Below are 10,576 nucleotides of genomic sequence, written 5' to 3' on the forward strand. Positions count from 1 at the left end.
CTGCCACCCAATCTCGGCTAAGCTTCTGAGGATCCATTCCTCGGCACAGGATCCTTTATGTTTATCCCAGGCCATGTTTGAATTCCATGTTGTTTTCGGCACCACAAGACACCTGCCCTCAGGGGTCACAATGGAAATCGAAGAAGTATTGTGAACCAATCCCAGCATTGGATTTGTCCTTTGGTCAGCCTCTACTCTGCCCGATTGGACAATTTGACATAGAGGTTTCTCCTGTTTGCTGTTCCTGACCCCTCCGTCTGTCCAGTAAGGTGGTTAAAGCTGTAGATCCTGCCGGAATTCTGCGCCAAAAAACTCAAAATTCTGTGCAGAAAATGTTGCAAATTCTGCAAGTTTCTTAAACATTACTTTTGCACACACAGCCACCCCTCTTCCTGCACCCAAACTTCATCCACTTACAGCCCCCCCCCCCCACCACTTGTACAGATACCATCTATATTTATTTTTTTCCCGCCCTCCCTCCCTGCACACACACTTCACCCCTTACAGCCCCCTTTTTCCTCCTCCCTCTCTGTACACAGATACCATGCATCTTTTTCCAGTCCTCCCAACCCCGTACTCACTGGTCCAGAACAGTAGGAGCTGCAGAAGCGCACATCGACAGATCTCTTAACCTAGGAAAATCCCCCCCCCCCCACACTCTTAACTGCCCGCTGCTCTGGTCGGTGTCCGCTTCTTCAAAATGGCCACCAAGACTTTTTGCGGCAGGCCCTAATGAGATTGCCACTTGAAATCTTGGTGGCCATGTTGAAGAACAGCGTTACTGGCAAGAGGTGGCGGCAGGGGGCAAGAAAGAGTAGGGTTCTTTCTTGCCCTGAAGAGGCCACCCAAACCACTAGTGCGAGTTAAAGTAGGCCCAGGGAGAGCCCACCGAGGCTCGGGGGAGGGGATGGGGCGACCAGCAGGCCTTTAACCGTTGAAATCTAGGCGGCCATTTTGAAGAAACAGCGGTACGAGCAAGAGTGGTGGCAGTGGGCAAGAAAGAGTAGGGTTCTTTCTTGCCCCTGAAGAGGCCACCAGACCACTAGTGCGGGGTAAAGTAGGCCCAGGGAGAGCCCACCGAGGCTCGGGGGGAGGGGATGGGGCGACTAGCAGGCCTTTACTGTTGAAATCTAGGCGACATTTTGAAGAGACAGCGGTATTACCGGCAAGAGTGGTGGCTGGCAATAATGAGTAGGGTTCTTTCTGCCCCTAAAGAGGCCACCAGACCACTAGTGCGGGTTAAGTAGGCCCAGGAAGAGGCCACCGAGCTCGGGGGGAGGGGATGGGGCGACAAGCAGGCCTTTACCGTTGTAATCTAGGTGGCCATTTTGAAGAAACAGCGGGTACCGGCAAGAGTGGTGGCAGTGGGCAAGAATGAGTAGGGTTCTTTCTTGCCCCTGTAGAGGCCACCAGACCACTAGTGCAGGTTAATAGTAGGCCCAGGAAGAGGCCACCGAGGCTCCGGGTATGGGGCGACCACAGGCCTTTACCGCGGTCCCTGTTCCACCACGGTATAGATTCTGCAGGAAAAAAAACTGAATTCTGCGTGAATGGGAAATTCTACGTCAATTTTTGCGCTGCGCAGTCACGCAGAATTCTGGCGGAAGTGAAGTTGTATTTGTCACTGTGTTTCAGCGTAATGCTCCCTCATGCTCATTTTTGTTAGCGACAGGACATCTCTTCCACTTCTTGCTATTTTTCTGGATTTTTTTTATTGGTTTAGCTGTGTGTTATTTATCTAATAGAGATCTAGAACCGCGGCAGTGACCGAGGGAATGCTTGCACCTGGAAGGCATGGGGCACGGCGATGGGCTGGCTGCCACTGCGGAGAAGAGCCAGTACTTGCTTCTCACGTCTCCCACTTAGCTATCTCTCTCCCTTCAATCTGTTCAAAATTCTGCTGCACGACTAATATTCCGCCAGTGTCCGTTATGCCAAATATTACCCTCTCCTCAAGTCACTTCACTGGCTTCCAATCCGTTTCCGCACACAGTTTCAAACTCCTCTTATTGACCTATAAGTGCATTCATTCTGCAGCTCCTCAGTACCTCTCCACTCTCATCTCTCCATACATTCCTCCCCGGGAACTCCGTTCACTGGGTAAATCTCTCTTATCTGCACCCTTCTCCCTCTACTGCTAACTCTAGACTCCGTTCCCTTTTATCTTGCCTGCACCATATGCCTGGAATAGACCTTCCTGAGCCGGTACCGTCAAGCTCCATCTCTGGCCATCTTCAAATCTAAGCTCAAAAGCCCACCTTTTTGATGCTGCTTTTAACTCCTAACCCTACTCACTTGTTTCAGAACCCTCATTTTATCATCCTCACTTTAATATTCCCTTATCTCTTGTTTGTCCTGTTGTCTGTCCTAATTAGACTGTAAGCGCTGTCGAGCAGGGACTGTCTCTTCATGTTCAAGTGTACAGCGCTGCGTAAGTCTAGTAGCGCTTTAGAAATGACTAGTAAAAAAGGCCCGTTTCTGTTTTAAAGGAACAGGCGCTAGCAAGGTTTTCCTCGGAGTGTGTATGTTTGAGAGAGTGTGACTGTGCGAGTGTATGTGTGACAGAGAGAGAGTGAGGACTGGGTGCAAGTGTGTGTGGTGAGAATGAGAGTATGTGTCAGGGTCCCCCCTCTCTCCCAGTTTCCAGGGTCATCCCCCCCCTGGTATGTCTCTCCCATTTGCAGGGGTGTCCCCCCTCCCTCCCTTCCTTCTTTCCTCCCAGTTGCAGGGTCCCCCCTCCTCCCTTTTTCCCAGTTGCAGGGTTCTCCCCCTCCATCCCTTCCTTTTTCTCAGTTGCAGGCCCCCCCCCCCCCCCACCAGTTGCAGGGTCTGTGTGTCTCCCCCCTCCTTTTGTCCAGTGGAAACAGCTGTAAAACGGCAATGAGAAGCCGCTCCGAGTCCCAGGTTTCCTGTTTTTTTTTTTTTTTTGAGTGTATAGGAATGACAGCTGCTTTGGGGAGTGGAATCAGAGATTACCAATTGGGCTTCCTTGCTTACCATCAGACTGCTTTGTTCACTTCCACTCCTGTCTATTGAACGTTGTCTCCAGCAGTGGCGTACCAAGGGGGGGGGGGGGGGCGGTGGGGGGCAGTCCACCCCGGGTGCACGCCACTGAGGGGGTGCAGCGGCGCGCGCCTGCTTGGAGAGTTCGCTAACTTCTCTCATTCGCTGCAGCTCCCCTCTGCCCCGGAACAGGTTACTGCCTGTTCCGGGGAGGAGGGAGCTGCAGCGAACGAGCAAAATTAGTAAACTCGCAGCAGGGCACCGCTGCGGCACCCCCCCCCCCCCCAGCGGCATGCACCCGGGGGGGGGGGGGGCGCTGCACCCCGGGAGGCGGGGCGCCCACCCCGGGTGTCCCCCCCCTAGGAACGCCACTGTTCTGCAGCATGTCATACCCAGCCAATCAGTGGCACTTCAGGGAGGACATCACTTTTAGTTATTCCATTTTCCTTTTCCAACGGTTCCAGGCAGCCTCAGAACGCTGGAGGTGAGAATTATTATATAGGATAATAGTAGTAGTACTGGGTATGTTTGTGAGCCCTTGGCCCAGAGGTGGCCCGCGTGAGTAATCACCCAACCACCTCTGGGTAGACCGGTCCTCTCAGAACTAAGAGTACCCCAAGGAACTGGACTGGGAGAGGAGCAGGCAGAAACCTGTTCAGTGTCAGAGGGAGTAGCTCTGAGAGGGAAGAGGATGGTCCAGGAAAGGTCTGGTCCCGAGGAGTTCCAGTGGCTGAGGAAAAAGGCCCAGCGGGATGCTTACCTGCAGAAGAAGCAGGTGTAGGGCTAAAAACACTGCATAAGGCACTACATTTCACTACTAGCCTGCATCGTGAACCTAACTTTTACAGACTTGACCATTTTCAGACCTAATGCAGAGGCCTGGTACTGTTTAAGGCCTTGAGGTACATGAGGAGTCCATCCAGCTTGCTAAAAGCAAAATAACTTGGACAAAAACAACTTTTGTGTAAGTACATAAGAACATAAGTATTACCGCACTGGGACAGACTAAAGGTCCATCAAGCCCAGCATCCTGTTTCCAACGGGGCCCAATCCAGGAAAACAGGATGCTGGGCTTGATGGATCTTTGGTCTGTCCCAGTATGGCAATACTTATGTACTTATGATGGAGAGTTTCTTTGGATGTTCTTTTGCTCAGAGAACTACAAAAGGAAAATGGTAAAGAGAGTGGCTTAAAACTCTATGGCCTACTGGGATCAAGCCTGGCCCCGGCCTGAGCCCAGCTCATAAGAACAGAGCTTTGGATTGTGGCCTGGGTCTAGGGTGCCTGATCCAAAGAGCTAGTAGGGGCCCATGACTGTGTGAAGGAGAGTTGGGTTTACACAAACATAAGATTTTATATTCTGGAAGCCCAGACAAATGTGGGCAAAGGAAGGAGAATGTAAAGAGATGTCAGGAAGCAGAAAGTGACAGAGGGAGAGAGGAAGGTAAGTAACGGAAGGTATAGTAACCAAACAGCTCACTAACTACTTAAACAAATTTTCAATACTCCACGACTCTCAATCAGGATTCCAATCCAACCACAGCACCGAACAGTTCTAGTTACCCTCATGTCAAAATTTAAACAAGCGATTGCAACCGGCAAAAACATTCTTCTTCTACAATTCGATATGTCCAGCGCCTTCGATATGGTTGATCATGGAATACTACTACATATCCTTGAATACTTTGGAATTGGAGGTAACGTTCTCAATTGGTTCAAAGGCATCCTAACCACACGATCGTACCAAGTGGTATCTAACTCGAATACCTCAGCCATATGGACAACCTGAATGTGGAGTCCCCCCAGGGATCTCCTCTCTCGCCGACCCTCTTCAACCTAATGATGACACCTTTGGCAAACTACTATCCAAACCAAAATCTCAACCCATATATATGCAGATGACGTAACGATCTACCTCCCGTTCAAAAATGATTAAAGGAAATTTCTAACGACCATAAACCAAAGCTTCCATATTATGCATTCATGGGCAGATGCATTCCAGCTGAAACTCAATGCAGAAAAAACACAATGCCTTATAATCACCTCACAACATAAACACAAACAATTCACCATATAAACACAACCAAGAGATGTTCCACTCAATGTGGAAACTAAAAAGAATAAGACCTGTCTTCCCAAGGACCATCTTTCGCAACCTAGTACAATCATTAGTGCTTAGTCACCTAGACTACTGCAATGCACTATACGTCGGGTGTAAAGAACAAATCATAAAGAAACTCCAAAACCGCCCAGAACACCGCAGCCAGACTCATATTCGGTAAAACAAAATATGAAAATGCTACACCCTTAAGGGAAAAACTACATTGGCTTCCACTCAAAGAACGTATCGCGTTCAAAGTATGCTCTCTAACTCATAAAATCATTCACGGAGAGGCCCCCAGCCTACGTGTCAGACCTGATAGACTTGCCACCCAGAAACGCTAAAAGATCTTCTCGAACATTCCTCAACCTCCACTCCCCAGCTGTAAAGGTCTCAAATACAACTAATGCACACGTCAACGTTTCTTACCTGAGCACACGAATATGGAACGCACTACCGAGCAAAGTAAAAAACCATCTGGGAACAAACAAACTTTCGCAAAATCCTTAAAGACTCACCTCTTCAACAAGGCACACCACAAAGATCAGCAGATATAATTACGACTCATCGCCACCATACCTATATCAGAAATGTCTTCTTATAAATGCTTGTTTTATATTCTGTACTATGTTATTCACACCTTACCTACATCAGAAATGTACAATCTGTCTCCAAATGCTTGACTATATTCTTGATCATGTTATTTACAGCCTGTATGCAACAATAACTGCTATCTCAATCTTTATTTACCAATAACGACTTACTGTAAGCCACATTGAGGCTGCAAATAGGTGGGAAAATGTGGGATACAAATGCAATAAATAAATAAATGTAAAGCAAAAATGAGAGTCTGGTAAAGCAGGAGGAGCAGTTGCTGTGTGAGGGGAGGAGAATCAGGAAGAAGAGCCTGAGCGGCTGCAGGGAATATATTGAGCAATGCCAGGCTCATTCTTCTTGTGTGTGTGTGGCATTGCCTGGCACTGCATCCCCTGCTGCCCACCTCCTGCCAGTCTCCTACCTGCGCAGCACAAACCCCAAGGGCCATTCTCCTGCCCTTCTCCAGAGCTCCAGTTCCTCCTGTGCAGGATGGGAAGTATGAGTTTAGTTTCTTTCTCATGCCCTCCGACTCCTCCCCAAGAAGGTTCAAGAAAAGAGGAGATGGGGCCAGAAAGGGAGGGGGAGAAAGGAGAATGTAAAGAGATAGCAGGAAGCAGAAAGTGACAGAGGGAGAAAGTAAAGCAGAAAGTGAGAGTCTGGTAAAGCAGGAGGAGCTGCTGCTGTGTGAGGGGAGGAGAATGAGGAAGAAGAGCCTGAGGGGCTACAGCAGGAATGGACTGAGCAGTGCCAGGCTCTTGTGTATGTGTGGCATTGCTTGGCACTGCATCCCCTGCTGCCCACCTCCTGCCAGTGAGGGGAGGAGAATGAGGAAGAAGAGCCTGAGGGGCTACAGCAGGGAATGGATTGAGCAGTGCCAGGCTCATTTCTTCTTGTGTGTGTGTGGCATTGCCTGGCACTGCATCCCCTGCTGCCCACCTCCTGCCAGTGAGGGGAGGAGAATGAGGAAGAAGAGCCTGAGGGGCTACTGGAGGGAATGGATTGAGCAGTGCCAGGCTCATTTCTTCGTGTGTGTGTGTGTGGGCATTGCCTGGCACTGCATCCCCTGCTGCCCTACCTCCTGCCAGTGTGAGGGGAGGAGAATCAGGAAGAAGAGCAGCAGCTGCTGTGTGAGGGGAGGAGAATGGGGAAGAAGAGCCTGAGGGGCTACAGCAGGGAATGGATTGAGCAGTGCCAGGCTCATTTCTCCTTCTGTGTGTGTGGCATTGCCTGGCACTGCATCCCCTGCTGTGCTGTGGCATTGCCTGGCACTGCATCCCCTGCTGCCCACCTCCTGCCAGTGAGGGGAGGAGAATGAGGAAGAAGAGCCTGAGGGGCTACAGCAGGGAATGGATTGAGCAGTGCCAGGCTCATTTCTTCTTCTGTGTGTGTGGCATTGCCTGGCACTGCATCCCCTGCTGCCCAGCTCCTGCCAGTCTCCTACCTGCTCAGCACAAACTCTTGCAGCCATTCTCCAATCTCCAGCAGCAGCCTTGCCTCCCTGGCTGCAGCGACCCCTAGGAGTCAGGAAGGGAGCAGCTGCAGTAACTCTATTTTCTTCTATTGGCAGGGAAGGGAATGAGAGAGCGCAAGGGCACGTTCTTCTCCTCTTATTTCCCCGCCCCCAGGAGGATTCTGACTAATCAGTGGCAGGCGGTGGGATACGCTTCCCGTTCTTTCCCCGCCCCAGCGGATTCTGACCAATCAGTTGGAGGAGATAAAACACGAGCGACAGTGACCACACAATGGTAGACTGGGCAGGGGAGGAGCTGGTATTTTGTTTTCAAAGTTCGATTCACACCGACTTAACTTTATTGGCAAGACAATTTCACAAAGTCAAGTCATGCATTTAGCAGTTAAGGTAAACGGACAAAAGAGAGCAAAAGCAGGAGCTCAGGATGCAGCGGGGAAAATAACAAGATCAGCTGAGCTGCCTTACTGTTTGGCCTCTTTGACTCTATGCTGCATAATTGCAATCTGTGTCCCACAATGCAACAGGATGAGGTTGGGAGAAATCCAGGACTGGCCAGAGAGTCTCCCTCCTGGAACGGGTATCTTGGCAGATTTTTAGATGCAGTGACCTGAATTGAACACAATATTCGAGGTGCGGTTGCACAATGCATGGAGCAATACCAAGGCATAATCATAATAGCAATTAAAAAAAGCAAGTGCATTTTTATAATATACCATTGAATTCCACAAAACAAAAAGGAACAACTTTCCACATGCTATTTTTTTTTTGGATGTAGGCACAGGAACAAAGTTTCAACTTAATTAATGATTTTTAAAATTGTACTTATAAATAGTAAGTCTGATCGTTAAGTACTTGATTCTCATAACATGATGTCTGCTTTGGTGGCCCTTTACTAGGTGAAAAATACAGGAGGAAGTCCCTAGCCAGCCCCTCCCAAATGACAAAATGATTTCAAATGTAGAGCCAACTGAGCCAGTCTGGGTTTTACTTCCATTGCGTTCAATGGAAGCAAAACCCGGAGTGGATCAATGGTAACCCTATGCAAATTAGTACTCTAAACGAGGAAACCAATACTTCCTCTGTATACATCCGTATGCTGCAGTAGCCAGCATGTTTGCAAACATAAAGGAGACTCAATAAAAATGCTACTAACAATAAAGAACGACAACGAAATTGCAGCAGCTCATTCTGGAAGTTTGCTTGCTTTGTTTTGAGTGTACTAGATGACGGCTGCGAGGGGAAGGGGAAACAAAGACTAACCCCAGGGGCTTCAATTTGGGAACGTCATCCCGGGTCCTTCATCCTCCTTGGTCAGAATGTTCCCAAAGGTGGGGTGAGGGGGACGAATTTTAGCTTCCTCTGGCACTGATTGGTCAGAAGGTTCCTGGGGGTGGAGTGAAGAGGGAGAATTTTTTTTAACCATTATCTTCCATTTCTGTGCACTTTGATCTCTTCCTGGGTTTAGGAGACCCTGATTCCCATACTGACCCAGCAAAGCCCAGAGGTGCCCCCTGGGGGCCGGTGCAGGGAGAGAGGGAGCCGTGGAGAAGGGCAGGAGGATGGCTCTTGGGGTTTGTGCTGAGCAGGTAGGAGACTGGCAGGAGGTGGGCAGCAGGGGATGCAGTGCCAGGCAATGCCACACATACACCTGGCACTGCTCAATCCATTCCCTGCTGTAGCCCCTCAGGCTCTTCTTCCTGATTCTCCTCCCCTCACTGGTAGGAGGTGGGCAGCAGGGGATGCAGTGCCAGGGAATGCCACAGCAGGAGGTGGGCAGCAGGGGATGCAGTGCCAGGCAATGCCACACACACACAAGAAGAAATGAGCCTGGCACTGCTCAATCCATTCCCTGCTGTAGCCCCTCAGGCTCTTCTTCCTCATTCTCCTCCCCTCACGCAGGAGGTGGGCAGCAAGGGATGCAGTGCCAGGCAATGCCACACACACACAAGAAGAAATGAGCCTGGCACTGCTCAATCCATTCCCTGCTGTAGCCCCTCAGGCTCTTCTTCCTGATTCTCCTCCCCTCACTGGTAGGAGGTGGGCAGCAGGGGATGCAGTGCCAGGCAATGCCACACACACAGAAGGCTCTTCTTCCTGATTCTCCTCCCCTCACTGGCAGGAGGTGGGCAGCAGGGGATGCAGTGCCAGGCAATGCCACACACACAGAAGACTCTTCTTCCTGATTCTCCTCCCCTCACACAGCAGCTGCTCCTCCAGACTCTCACTTTCTCCTTCCTGGGATCTCTTTACATTCTCCTTCCTCTTTCCCTCTCTCTCTCTCTGTCACTTTCTGCTTCTTGAAATGTCTTTTACATTGTTCTTCCTCAGTTCCTCTCCCTCTGACTGACACTTTCTTCCTTCTGACATCTGTTTACATTCTCCTGCCTCTCTCCCCTCTGACTCTCACTTTCTGCTTCCTGACATCTCTTTACATTTTCCTTCTTCTCTGTCTTTTTCCCTCTGATTGTCACTTTCTGCTTCCTGCCATCTCTTTACCTTCTCCTTCCCCCTCCTCCTGCTTTGTAAAATGTGTTTGCTTGTGGAACTGGTAGAAGTGAAATAGCTTGTTTAGTCTTTCCAAAAATACAAGGACTAGGGGACATGCAATTAAGCTACTAAGTAGTAAATGTAAAACAAAGAGAAAATGTTTTCTTCACGCAAAATGTAATTAAACTTTGGAATTCACTGCAGAGAATGTGCTAAAAGCAGTTAGCTTAGCAGGATTTAAAAAAGATTTGGAAAAGTTCTTAATACAAAAGTTCATAAAGCCATTGTTAAGATGAATTTGGGAAAATCCACTGCTTATATTTAGGATAAGCAGCATAAAATCTGTTTTTCTATTCTATGATCTTGCAGGACAGAGGGTGCATGCTAGGGTTGGAGGGAGAACTTGAGGAGTGACAGAGGGGATGACAAGGGCAGGCTGAGGAGTGTAGATACTGAAAGTATGGATGAGGGAGAATGAAGACAAGCTGTGGGTGCCAAGCTACAGGTGAAATACGTGAGTGCAGTACCGAGGCTGAATTCTGGGGATTGCACAGGGGGGGAGAAGGTGAGTGTGGGTGTATTAATGTGCCGAGGGAGGGAAACAGAGAGTAGGGGAGATGTATTGGTGGTGTTCACATAGAGCTGCGGTGAGACTGTGTTTGCGTTAGGGTGGGTTTAGGTCAGCTGTGATGCTGTGAGTGCTGGACAGAACATTGGAGGGGTGTGAGCTTGGGGGCTGTTCAGAGTCGGGGGGGGGGGTATTCTCAGATAACTGGGAGTATGTGTGCTGGTGACAAAAGGGATTTCAGAAAGAGAACTGGTGTATGAATGCAATAAGGTAAATGAGAGAGAGATCTGTGTGTCTTTACGGGGGGAGGTCAGGGGTTAGATTGACAGAGGTATGGGATGTGTGTGCA

The 10,576-nt window shown here is 49.4% G+C and overlaps 1 protein-coding gene across 2 annotated transcripts in view; it reads right to left on the minus strand.

Annotated features, from left to right (window-relative positions):
- LOC115463175 (gastrula zinc finger protein XlCGF26.1-like) overlaps positions 1-7,233 on the minus strand; it is a 34,442-nt gene extending 27,209 nt beyond the window's left edge. For both annotated transcript variants that reach the window (XM_030193439.1, XM_030193450.1), the window contains exon 1: positions 7,143-7,233. The gene's annotated coding sequence lies outside the window, so the exon portion shown is untranslated. The remainder of the gene's footprint in view (positions 1-7,142) is intronic.
- Between the last annotated feature and the right edge of the window lie 3,343 nt (positions 7,234-10,576).

The sequence above is a fragment of the Microcaecilia unicolor genome, chromosome 1 (genome assembly GCF_901765095.1).
Source record: "Microcaecilia unicolor chromosome 1, aMicUni1.1, whole genome shotgun sequence".
NCBI classification, from domain to species: domain Eukaryota; kingdom Metazoa; phylum Chordata; class Amphibia; order Gymnophiona; family Siphonopidae; genus Microcaecilia; species Microcaecilia unicolor.